We start from the raw sequence: 13,899 nt of genomic DNA on the forward strand, positions 1-13,899 counted from the left end.
CCTCGTATGGTTTCCATTAAACTCGCCAAAACCGTGCACTGAAAACGCAGCCCTGGAGCCGCCCGGGAGCCTCCGGGATTTTTGCCCCGGCCAGGCTCTTCAGAGAATCTCGGGCCGAGGAGGTGAAGGCCTCTGTTTACGTTCCCAGCCTAGGACCCAGCGGTCCCGGTCTTATGCTGTGATTACTATGCTTTACTACTCCAGGAAAACCGTTTTCCATGGTAATATTACCATTCATTCACTCAGTATTTGTTTTTTAATGTATGCAGGGCTTAGCTTATTAGGATTCTGTTTTAATTCTAAAAATCAATGTCCCTTTACAGATGGGTTTACAAAAATAACGTGGCCACAGAAATTCAATTTGACCAGCAGCACTGGTGTGGTTGGGCTATACCTTCTCTCTTGCCTGTCCCCGATTCCTCTACCCTCAAAAGGCAAAAGCAAAAGCAAATGTTAGCTTTGGAAAAATACTCCCTCACATGGGTTAGGGTTTGTGGTCCAAAAAAGAGGGAGCAGGCTATGATAACTGGAATGTTCCTTAAATTCATCAAAGGTAAGTCTGCTAGTTTATTGAGGACACTCAATGTGGAGGGGCTTAGGGAAGCTCACATGGCTTAGGAGAAAGGTACTAACTCGATGCTGCAGCCCAATTTGGGGACGGGAAAGAGACCTGGACATCAAGTGTTTTATCATATACAGCCAAAGGATTTTTATCATATACAGTCAAACTCAATTCATTTATGGAATGTCCTCTCTCTAGCCTTCCCTTCATCTGCAGTTCCGTCTCTGTCCTGCCCTGGGTCTTGCCTATTTGGGGAGTTACAGCCCTTTCTTCTTTCCTCTAACCTAGGTTTTGCCCCCTTCTTTCTTTGCCTTTGCCTTCCTTCCATTCCCCCCACCCCTGCCCTGACCATGTGATTTTATTTGGGTTTTTAAAATGAAACCAGGTGCTGCATAAAACAAAAGCGAAGTAATAACAAAGAAAGACTATCCAATGCCTAAGGAATGTGCTGAGCTTTATGACTCAGGCTGTCCTGGCAAAGAACTCAGGCTGACATGGAGAGGTGGGTGGCACGGAGCACAGACCATACATGGCAGCCCTGGCCTCTCCAGATAGACGTGGTCAAGGCAGGCTGTGACTCATTTCACAAAACCAGAAACTCTTGTTCTTTGTGGAACAAGACTTCCCCGAATCTAGGGCCACACTATCATCAACCTTTCCCAGCCAGGCCAATCCAGTTTAACGCAGCAGGGGCCACCCTGGCGTTTGGAGGGGAGGAGAGCCCAGTCAAAAGGCCATCCCTGGGAAAGAAGAAGGTTTGATGGATTTGGGCAAGGGCTCGGGTGCATTTAGGACATGAATAACACGTAAGCTGCAAAGTGACATGAAAATTTGCATGCATTGTAGCAGAGACAATGGCTTGGGAGTTTAGGTCACAGGATTGCCTGGTGCCTTGGAGGAGGAGGGTGTAAGAGTGCTCCTGGGAGCAGATAGGATGTTTGCTCTTTGCAGTAGTGTGTGGAGCAGCAGAAAAGCTTGTTAGATATTGGTGGGGCTTTTGTGGTGCCATTCCTAATGCAATCAGGAAGAGTAATTCAGAACAAGAGTGGTGGACTTTGCATAAACACCCAGAGAGACACCCAAGTACACATCCTCACATTCTGAGAATTCTTTTCAAATAGTAATGGAGTGAGGTGTACATACTTTCTGTTACTAAGAGACTGAGACTGCTGAGAGCACTAAGGAGAATATCTCTCCTAGTGAAGGTTGTGGGGAGGGGTCTGAACCTGGCTGACAAGGATATGTTTGTGCTCCCTTCATTACACAGCCTTGGGTTGAATGGAACCCATAGTGCTCCTTCTGGTTTCTACCACCCCAGAAAAAGCTGTCACTTTTTGTAAGAGAATGAACCTTGACTGGCATAAATGAGATCTCCATGCAGCAGCCTCGTGGAATGGGGGCTTGTTTTTTCTTTTCTTCTTTCTTTTCCTTTCCATGGAATAACCATTGAAAAGCTGTGGCCACTATTCCATGATTGCAGGAAAAGCTCTGCCTAGCTTTTTCATTAAATTCTGCTTACCTGGAAAAATAAAGTCTTTTAAGGGCGATGACTTCATAAATATTTATAGTGTGAACAGGCGTCACTCTGGTTCCGCAGGAGAATGGGCTCATTCAGTTTTGTTTATGATGTGACACCTGGGTGAGTGACATCTGTCATCTGGATCAGCCCTACACTCTGTTCCACTGAAGCATGTTTATGGAGTGATTATGCCTGCAAATATTTGCTATATTTAGGCCCTCTCCTCCCCTAACTCCCTCTTAGCTCTCTTAAGTCCCCAAATCAGCAAAAAGCCCAGTATATTGTCAAGGAAAGATTTGAACCCTAATGACTAGGCATAGGGGCTTGAACCTATGCTGTAGAAACATTCGACAAATTGGGAGGCAATTAGGGTGGGCACGCTGACTGTCATTATAGCATTCGTATATTAAGGTGGCTTTGTTGGGCCTGTATCTAGCAGGTGAGGTCTCTCAGCTGGGCATGATGGGTTTTGACAGGCGATGAGCAACAGCTCTGAGTGACGAGTGCAGATGGATGCTTATGAAACTCTCCTTCCCAGGGAGCTTTCTCTGGAAGGATCTCACAGGCCCCTCAGGTCTCTCACTATGTGCCCCAGGATTCTGGGGACGGGACCTGGTGGGTGCTCTGTGACCTCAGCTGAGTCAAGGTCTCTGGTAGAACCTGAGGCCTGCCCCTCTCAGCCACACCTGGCCCCTGGCTAGGAGGCAGCAGCTGCCCTTCCTCAGCTGTGGAGGAGGGAGGGCCCCTCTGGCTTCCTGGCTTTGTAGCTGCACATGCCCTGTCCTAGGCATGTCAGGCTGGACACAGGCCTACTTCGGGACTCAATATTCGCCTCTGATTGGCTTGGCCACCTATTGTTTATCCCGGGAAGGGCCAGGTCTTGGCACAGGCACCTGAAGTGTTGCCAGCATTTTATTTTTAGAGACAGGAAAATGTCTGCTTTTTGGCAGCTGCTGTTTTTCTGGCACACATCAGGGATAGCGTAAAAAAGTTCAAGTGAGAGATTCCAAGCCCTACATTCATGGCTTATGACATAGGCAATAGCACCATGAACCTCTTAACAGAAGCCTTGGTGGAGCCTAAGATCTTTTATTAGAGGGCCTCTGGGCAGAGTGGTGGTCCTCCTGCTACACCCTGGCAACGAGAGTCCTCTAGTCCATAAATGTCACAGAATGAGCATCTCATGAGTCCCTTCTGAGTGCATCAGCTGGTCGAAATAGTATTGTTCTTACCTCCCTTTGTCTCCTTGTCTACCAATCTATAATCTAGTACAGCTTGGTAGGCAGAGTAAGAAAAACCATCAGTCTACTCAATTTCATGTTCATCGGCCCTCTTCAGACCCACTGACATTGTCATCATGATTGTAGAAGGCAGCCAATTTCCATGGCAAGAAGTGTATTATTAGACTCAGGGATTGCATTTCCAAATTTTATTGGAAATAATACTTGTCCTAACATGGTTCCCTATTAAAACATATTTTTGTCAGTCCTGTGTTTCTGGCTACTGCCAATCTATCTGAAAGCATTTTTAAACTGTAATGACATATTATGCAAAGGTAAAGTAGAATGGAAATAAAAGTAAAGAATTAAATTGTGTTTTCTACCTTCCGTTCTCCCCAACTTTTGAAAAAGATGACTTTCTAATTACAAAAATAAAACATGAATACATTCTTCTTTATTGCTTATAATCCGTGATTGCCTTTTGGATTCATCTTTCTTCTTGCTGGAGTACATCCTCTGGTAGGTTTTCTTTTGTTCTCTCTCCCTTCTTTGTCAGTGGGTGGGTACTACATTTTTCTGAGGGCTTGTGTTTCTGAGAATTTACTTTGATCTCTGTCTCTGAGATTTAATTTGGCTTGTTATAGAACTCTTAAGTTCAAATTTATTTTTCCTGATCATTTCTAAGCTATTGTTTCATTATTTTCTTGAAACTGCTGTGGTAGATGAGCAATCTTCTGTCGATCTGAATCTCATTCCTTTGTAGGTAATTTTTCTGTATCCCATTGTATTTTCACCTTAATATTTCTGGAGTTATATTTTGATATTGCTATGTATGAGTTTATTTTTAAAGTTTATTCTCCATGGAACTGATAGGCTCTTTTAATGTGAGGGCTCAGGTCTTTCTTTAGTTCTAGAATGTGGGGTGGGGAGGAGGAAACCAGAAAGGTTAAATTGGTCTATATGATAAAGTGCTGAGGAAGAGAGGAAAGGGAGTGTGGGCCTGAGTGTTGGGAGGAATTTTAAGGGGTTATAGAGAGAGAAGAGTAAGAGTTAGAGGGATTCATTGTTAGTTAAGTAAGAAAAATGTCTAAAGATGATTTTTAACATCTTTGGCTGTACATTAAAAACATACTCCCTTCTTTGGTGTGTCATGGAGAGACTAAGACTTGAATTGCTGTTCATTATATATTTTTTTTCTGTGGGATGACTGTTTCTGTGATTTGATACTGAGACTGAACCACAAGACTGCCTTGGGTTAATATGAGTTATATAAACAATTACTGTGATTTTTAATGATTAAGCAAATATCTTTCTCTTACTCTGTCTCTCTTTTCCTACCTTTTCCCACACTGTCCAGGCCAGTTTCCTTTTCGATATAATAAGGAAATAAAATTAGATGCTCTAAAGTCCTGCTGTTTTTCTATAACTCTCATTCTATCTTACCCATCTGTCATCTACCTACCTAAATATTCTCTTTATGGCTAATAGCTTATAAGAAGCCCAGACAATTTTTTTTTTCACTTATTAGGTAATTTAATTTCTCACCAGATGAGTTGTCATGGATAGATTATAGATTTGGACAGAAAAGACAGCACAGTGGCCAAACTTATAGCAGGTTTGAAGTCTTAGCTTAAGATCTGCACGTGAAGCTCTGCCAGCCTCCCCAGACATATAAGTCTTTAGACTGAGGATTTTGTTCTATAGGTTCTCTAGGTCCACCCATTGTAGTTGATGTGTGGCATAGAGGGGCAAGATTTGGGAAAGACTGAAACAGGAAGTGATATTCAATTAACAATAGCAACTCTAAGCAAATGAAGGCAGAAGACACAAAATCAAGTTATACTTCTTTTCACTTTCTTCCTGAGACATAACCATGGAATTGGTTTTTATTTTATCACGGGCATATATTACCTTTTAAAAAGTACTAAATATAGTTGTTAAATTTTTAAAAGTATAAGAAATATAAGAATAATCATTGGGGGTCCGAATTCTCCTAGGAGATTTGGATTACATGAGGGCTTTTTCTTCCACTTCTAATATACACATAAAAGCGTTTGATGTGATGAGACAGTAAACATATGCAGCCTGTATAATGTGAAGTACTCAGTCTCCTCGCTAAAAAATAAGGATAGTTTGAGTAGCCACAGTCCCAACACCCCTGACAAACACGGAGTTTCTAGTTGTCAGGTGCCCCTGTTCTGACTAGAATTTGAGACATGCATAGCCTCTGCCTGAGTAAGTAGGAATGCAGTGTGTCATTTTAACACAGATGACTCCATACATAGTGATTGAACTTCAGTGGGTGGGTGCCTGATGGTCTTGTGTAGGACCAAGGTGGGAAGGAACTCTCAAGTACTGAAAAGCTATCAAGGTCAAGCTCTGCTGACCTCCACAGAAGCTTACTATTCTAGACTGAGGAATTCATTCTGTAGATTCTCTAGGTCCGCCCATTGGAGGTGATGTGAGACAGAGAAGGGAGATTTGAGAAAGGCTCAATGTGGAACTGATATCCAACCAATGATAGCATCTCTGAGTAAATGAGGGCAGCAGATGCAAACACAACTAAGTTCAGGGGTCCCCTGAGAATGGAGAGCAGCCAGACGAAAGTGGTTCACTTGGATTCTCAAGGGAATCAGGCCATTTCTTTAAGTTGCCATCAGTGTTTTTTCTTTTCTGGAATGCAAGGTTTCCTCTGCTTTGTATGTAACCAGTGCTCTATCCATTTCCAGAGAGGAGGAAATGCTTTCCAAATATTGCTATCCCTTTCTGCAAAAAATGTGACAGTGTGAGAGTTTCAAAACTGCATTTTACAAAAAAAAAAAAAAAATTACTTGGTAATTTAAAGACTCTGTATTTTCCTTTTTTGTTTAATCTGCAATTAATCATGACTCCTTATATTTCCTACATTCCCCTTCATCTTCTCTCCAACCTTTATGTTAAACAATTAATGCTCTATACATTTGTATGTAAGTACGCTTCTGGAATTCAGTGCCCAAGGGAAGAAACCATTTTTAAAGAGAGGGATTCTGAAATAATAACCACCCCTTGTTTTGAAAATTTAGGTTTTCATAAAACAGCATTTGTAAAAGCAGGCCCACGTCTAGTGAACATGTGATAAGTTTCTAGCAGATGTCATTACTGCAAAGTACTCTCCTCAAAACCCTTAAATTTTCACTTCCTCTGGATTTGCCCCTCTAATGGAAGAGCCCGCCATGGTGACACAGACACTGTGCTTCTCAAAGTGTGGTCTGTGAAGCTCCGCCAGATGGCCTCCTTCAGAATAAATGCTTGCAATATGATGTTTATATTTGTGTTTCGGGCATGAATTAATAATTTTCTCATGATATTTAATAAAAACCAGATTATTTCATTTCTATCTCAAACACCCAGTACCTTTCTTCCCTTTCTATCTGATGAGGGTTATTTTTCTCCTGTTAGTGAGGTGGCAGCAAGCATGGGCAGGATAATCGAGCTATAGCTCTTTCTCCCAGCTGAAGTGGTGCACAGCCTAGAAGAATTTGAGATCTGTTCCTCTCTACAGAGGTTGGGTTTGCTGTGCATCAGAAAGAGACAGCTAGTCAGGAGAACATGAGACCAGGCTCCAACACAAACGACCTCTTTTAAGCTTCAAGGCTTACCTGCTGGCTCTAATTTTGGTGACTGAGTCTGAGCTTCCTAGACATATGCATCAAATTTTTAGAGATCTAGCATATTCTTTTCTAAGCCTTCATTTTTCCAGATAGGAACTGTTGAGCCCCTGTTTCCTTTGGCTGTCTTTGGCTAACAGAAACTGGTCTTGGCAGACAGCAATAGCAGGGATGGTACAAAGACTGCTGCCCGCACTTCAGAGGATGAGTTGATACCCAAGAGATATGGAAAATTGGTTTGGAGTGTGGCTGGAGATTATGACAGCAGTTTACTGTTCTCTTTTTTGAAGGAATGTGAAGGAGAAAATAGGAAAAAGTTAGATTTCCCTGAGAGAGCAGGGAAGTTTTACACCTTTTGGCAAGAGCTGGGTGTGCACGAACTTTATTTCTTTCACTACCAAACCTAATACAAGGGTAGACTTTCTCCTCGTCACCAGCTTCTCAATGTGGACTCATTCTTTAATCTGTTAAAATTTGGTTTCCACTCCCAACCTGTCACTGAAACCGCATCCTTAAAGGTCACCGAGGATCATCAAATTGGTGAAGGCTATGAGATTCACCCCCCTCTACTCATCCTTCCATACAATTTCCCATAAAAGTCTCTCTATCCTTGGCTTCTCTAGCAATGTCGTGCTTGTCTACAGCTCCTCTGATCATTTCCTCTCATTCTCCTGTGTTGTCCGCTCCACCTCATCCCCCTGCACTAAATTTGGGATCTCCCAAGGTTCTGTCTTCGGTGGCTTTGTTGTTGTTGTTGCAGCTGCTGTTGCAGTCGTGGTGTTATCACCCACTCTGCTGTCTTCAGATATCATCTTTGCACCTGCAAGTCTGATCGTGAACTTTCTTCTGAGCTCTGGAATGAATTTTCAGTCTTTACACCAGAATGTCCTATCCAGACAGGAAACTGTCGTGATACACCTGGTGAAGATGCGAAGGACCTGCACCAGGATGTTAAGAATAGAAAAGACAGGATAGAGTCATAAAATATGTGGCAGATAAAATAAACAGGACTGTGTGATGGATTAGCTGTCCAAAGAGAGGAAGGAAGAGAAAGAAGGAGGCAGGATGGAAGGGGGCAAAGCTGACCCCCAGTTTTGTAGCTGGGGTAACCTGGAGGATGGGGGTGCCCTCACTGGGGCTAAGGATGCATGGTAAGGGGCAGATTTGAGGGAGAAGATGATGACTTCAGTTTAGGACATTTTGAACACACCTTGTCTCTGTCTTTTTTGCCTTTTGAGTCTTCCTTTCTTAGTGCTGCTACAATTATCTTCCTAAAATTCAGGTCTGATCATACCATTCTCCTCAAAATTTTTCATTAGTTGTTTTTCCCTGCAGTGTGGCGTAGATGTTCAGTCTCCTTGACAAGGGGTTTGAATCCCTACACATGCTGTTTGGTTTTATTGTAACCTTCCGACAAGGCAGAATCCACCAAACAATTTCTTACCTTCTTGCCTTTACTCAAGCTGTTCCCTCAGTCTGGAATGCTCTCCTCACCTGTGCTGCCTACAAAAATCCTACTTATTCTTTAGATTGAAGTTTGCATACTACATCCTCCACGAAGCCTTTTCCCATCCCTGTTAGAACTGGTAGCTCTTTATTCAGTATTTCCACAGCAATTTGTGTGTGTTTTTTTCTGGCATTATAATGCATTTGCTTAAACATGTATTTCTCCTATTGGTTGGTAAATGCCTTAAAACTAGGAAATGAATCTTATTTATCTCCATTTCTTACTGGCTGCTAGCACATGACTTTCCACATATTTGTTACTCATTAAATAATAAATGAAAAGGACAGGGAGACATTGGTCAAGGTTAGAATAGAAGGAGAGTCTGGGGGAGAGAAGTGGTTGGTAGGGTGGGCTTGGAGGTGCTTTGGAACGTGTTCAGCTGGCATGGCATCTTTGGGTTGTGAAGACAACCCAAATAATGATAAGGGAGGCAATGCATTATGGGTCATGTGAGAGCATCATATTTAAACAAAGGACCCTGTGACACAAAATTATACATGTACACATGTAGGCTCTTATCCACAAGCAGACAAGTTAAATTGTAAAGTCTTTGAGCAGGAAATTATTATTCTGCCCATTTAAAAAGATACATGGCTTCTTTGTGTAACCAAGATTCCTGCATATTTAGCTATTGCTGCTGCTCTGTCTATTGTCTGATGCCGTAAAGAGACGGGGCCCTGACTGATAGTACAGTGATGACCCATTGCTGTGCCCATTTATTTAATTATAGAAAAGATGGGCAAGGGGGTATTCTGATTATGCGATTTCTTTGACCCTTAATTATTCTTTTCATATGTTAGACTCTTTCATCAACCTGTTTTTATTTTTAGCAGTACAAAGGAAAAATGAGAAATATTGTCTTTTAATTTGAATCTTAGAATAATAAAACTGATGAACTTCCTTCTGGATGCTCACACACATACTTATTTATTATGTTTATATTTTTACTATGTATATACTGTATGCATCCTTTATATATACATTCTATATATTTATGTAACCATCCATGAACTGATGAGTCCATGTTTATTCCAATCTTCCATTAGTAAAAGGACTACTAGTTGTCTGTCAGAGATGAAAAGAAACAGAAAAGACACATATCGTGAATATTTTAACTTTCGGTTAGCTGTTTTCCATGAGGGTAGCTACTCCCTGTCCAGCCCCAGGTTCCTGAGGGAGGTTATGCCCAGAGAAAACACCAGGTGAATGTAATCTTATTCCTAGCTGGGGTATGGCCCCCAGCCTCTTTGTTGAACCCCTTTTCATGGTAAGTTGGGAACCTGTGAGAGCCACCAGGGTGCCTTTTGCTTGGACTTGAGGCTGGTCCCATAGGCTCCTCCCCCTTGGTCGCTTTTAGGCTCTCGTGGTTTTCCCAGGTCAAGGAGAGCCTCTGAGGTGGGAGGCAGCCCACATCCCTGTCAAGTGGCTTCCTCTGAAGGAGTCCTAGCAGATCTCCATCCCATTAGAGAAACCCAAAAGCAAACCCCAGATAAGAGAGACCCTGCCGTATGGATGAGAGAGCCTTTACCTGCTTCTCATGTGCCAGCTCTTGCATTGCGTAGCATCATGACCCAACCCTGTCCTTGGCTCTGCCCAGCTCCATCAGTCCTTCTCAGGAGGTAGGGGAAAGGGACAGATCTTTGAGCTAACCCAGCAGGTTGGGTGGATAGCCAACATTGGCCTAGAGGCTAAAATGATGGCAACATTCACACCAAATATGACCATTTTATTGGACACCTCTTGTTTTCCACCTCACAAACTCACCTTCTTACTTCAGCCTTTGCTGTAGCAACCAGCTGTGGTCAGGTGTGATTGACAGCCCCTCACCCCTGCTTCATCAAGCAGCTCTTGCATCTACCTTGAAGCTTCTTTGCCACCTCTGTGGCTGCCTGTGGTAACCTACTCAGGCTTTCTGTCATGGGCAAACCTGGAAATGCAAGGGAGTTAACTAACACCCTTTGCGGTTACTCTAGCCCGTTCCCTCTTCTATCCTTGGGCTGTCAGTTCTGAGATACATTTACACAGCCCTTTCTGAGGGTCCCCACAGGGATTGCAGTCCAGCTGTCCACAGCAATCGCTAGCTCCCCAATGCACCCTGGAACTGGCTTTGCTTCTTACCTGCTTCATTCTTTGTAGATCCCCACTTGGGTTCCTGAATGTTTTCCCAAAATAAATGACTGCACACAAGCCCTTTTCTCAGGGCTCTGCTTTTTAGGGAACCCAGAAAATGGATAGATGGATAAAGATTAGATAGATAGACAGATGACAGAGATATTCGCTCGCTACAAATGCTGATTGAACCCACCGCATGGAGAATATTCTAACAGACATTCTGGTTTGCAGTGGGACATAAAGGGACGGGGGCTTTGTGGTCCTTTAAAATAAACATTGAAAAGTCTATGGACTGCTAATTATGAGTTGCAGTTAAAATAAAAATAGGAGTTTTAGAACATTGAAGCCAATTGATGGCATCTCCCTGTCTGGAAATCCTTCAGATCTGAATGTTACCTTTCTGGGATGGTTTGGGTGGGGCCCTACGTTCAGGTCAGAGGATGGCTGGATATCTTTCCTCAGTCCCAGCCTGGTGTACACTCTTTCTTCTTTATTTGTCTGATAATGGAGACAGATCAGTTACTTCCCTGTGTCTCTGTAAACACATAGGAGCCTTTCCATACAATGGAAGGGTCTGGGAGCTAACTTTCATAATGTACTTAAAAGTTCTTGGGGTGACAGTCTTTTTAAACAAGCTGCAGAATAAGAATATTTAGGATATTCTTTCATTATGCTAAAACTAAAGTCAAAGAAACCATTTACTCTTCTGTGGAAAACATTTGAAAGGTGGTCAGCAGAGAGCTGGTGGTCACAATTGCACTAGTCACCAGGAGGAGGCCGGAAGCAGTCAGGTGTATGGGGGCGCAGAGATAGAGAGAGGAAGGTGGGAAGGGTAAAAACCTCTCCATCCCCACATGGCTAACCCCTAACTCATGTAACTAGGTTAAGTACCCACAGTTTGGTAAAATATGTTTAAGCCAACTTCAAGATGACCGCACACAATACAAGCATGGTGCTTTAGCTCTAATCAGAAGAGAAACATTTTAGACCTTTCAAACTCTGAAGTGGGCAGAAAAATATTTTTAGTCACATTTTTTCTCCTGAGCTTGTTGTGGCTTGAAACATTGAGGTGCCATTTTCAGTACAACTGCTTTGCAAGGATTCTGCCTACAACCACTCTTTTTATAAGATGCTTAATGGCATGTCATAATCACACGCCTAGTTTGTTTCTGAGCCAGGCTTCAACTCAAGTAGTCTGACTCCATGGTAATGTCCCTCATGGTTGGAAAATGTTATATGTAATCCAGATATTCTTATAAAACAGGGTAGAAACCCATCTGCAGGGACTGGTGTAAGGGAAATATTGAAGTGTGAATTGATGTAGATTCTCTACTCCAAGTCTACAATTCTATTGGAAACCTAGAATTAATGAACTAATACTTACCAACTGTACCACAAAGGAATTCTGAGGGTTAATGCAATTGGTTTTCATCTTCCCTTTTGCAGTTCCTACCAATGCGAGCAGGATTTGAATTTTCCTGTTTTACAGACCCAACTAAAAGAAAGAATTTTCAACAGAAGATCTACTACCTCATAAAGAAGAGATCTTGATTACTAACCTGAGGTCACTCAGACCTTGATCTGGGGAAGAATGGAGTCTCTTGGTCCCTGGGAGCCACTGCACTTCACTTACTCCAGGGCCTGCTGTATGGACATTTGCCTGCTTAGTTGTAGTTATTCACAAAATAAACCCCACTCTGTGCAGGACCCTTCTATTCTGAAGGAATGATGTAAGTAAGCATGTTGGCTGGAGTATCTTGAATATTTGTGATTGATGGCTCCTTAGAATGGAGCCTGGACTTCCAAGGGTGCCCTTTTATCTGTGATTTTGCTCACAGGTTCTAAGCTGCTATTGGGAAGGATTCCAGTTTTACATTCTGTCTTCTGGAAGCCTGGAAGAAATCACTTAGCTGCTGGCCCCTTCCTTTTCTCCCCCCCCATCTTACGTGCGCTGAGCTCCTTGTCTCTCCTTCCTCCCCACGGGTTGCAGCACTGAGGCAATTTGATTCCCATGTTTTGGCAACTAACAAGATGTGCCTTCCCCTGGCAAATTGTTCCCAAGCCCACATGGCCTTTGGCAGGCAAGAGTTCTAAGGTGATGTTTCCAACTGTGGAAAAGGAGAGACATGCACTCACCAAGCCTTGCCATTTCTCCTTGTAACCCTGTGACCAGTGCTGCTGCTCTGTTAAATGTCAGGCATGGTTTGCTGGTGGCCACCAAATAATCAACAAGCTGCGGACATATTATAGAAAACATGGCCTTGAGTTTTTGCTTAAAACATTATTTATGTCGGATGACAGTAGAAAAAGTATCTAGGATCTTGGATTAAAATTCAGACAAAGGCCACATGACTGGCTTGGAGATGCCCAGGTCCATATACAATGTTTCTAGGTAAGTGAGGACGTAGTCTGTCTTGTCATGAAGGCTCTATTCGCAGACCATTCCTCAAGGTCACTGGAAGTCCATTACAGGGAGAATGACTCCCAAACTAATGATTATTTTCTTTACATTGCTGGCTATTCTCAACCACAGGGAAAACATGATGTAGCTATGGAGTCTAAGGAAAAAGGAAACGTGCATACAAAATGAGAAGCTACTCCTGTCTGTAGTCCCAGCAAAAATCAAAGAAGTCTGGCTTATTTTAATATTTTCAATAAGTACAGCCACCACCAAACAAAACTGGTATTTGAATTAAATGAAAAAACTTGATTCAATCATCTAAAAAACAGCTATTGAATGAAAAAATGATGGAGAAAATAGTGTCTGATTAGTGACTGGTCATTTTCAAAGTGGCTTCTCTTATATTATCACATTTTTTACAAAGTAAATTTGATCTTTTTTAATGTGAGAGTGAAGTGGTTCACAATTTCTTGAAATAAGTTATATTTGTAAGTATGCAAGTTGTGAACCACGCAAAACATTCTCTTCTGTTGCTTTATATATTTTTATCAACGATCACAGATTTATGAGGAAGGTCTCAGACAGAATTTTTTTTTTTTTTTTTTGTCTTTTTCGTGACCGGCACTCAGCCAGTGAGTGCACCGGCCAGTCCTATATAGGATCCGAACCCGCGGCGGGAGCGTCGCCGCGCTCCCAGCGCCGCACTCTCCCGAGTGCGCCACGGGCTCGGCCCATCTCAGACAGAATTTTAAAATGAGTTTTTTAAAAATATTGTTTTAACTTAGTGTGCTTTTCATCTTTTTTTTTTGGTTTCAGTTTTTCTCTGGTACCTTCCCTTGAATGGTGAACTATTATTCCTTGCTTGGACAGATTATTATTTAGCTTGCAAAACATACCATAATCTCATAGTTGTCCAACTTCATTAAGAAAA

Source organism: Cynocephalus volans, chromosome 9 (genome assembly GCF_027409185.1).
Source record: "Cynocephalus volans isolate mCynVol1 chromosome 9, mCynVol1.pri, whole genome shotgun sequence".
NCBI classification, from domain to species: Eukaryota; Metazoa; Chordata; class Mammalia; order Dermoptera; family Cynocephalidae; genus Cynocephalus; species Cynocephalus volans.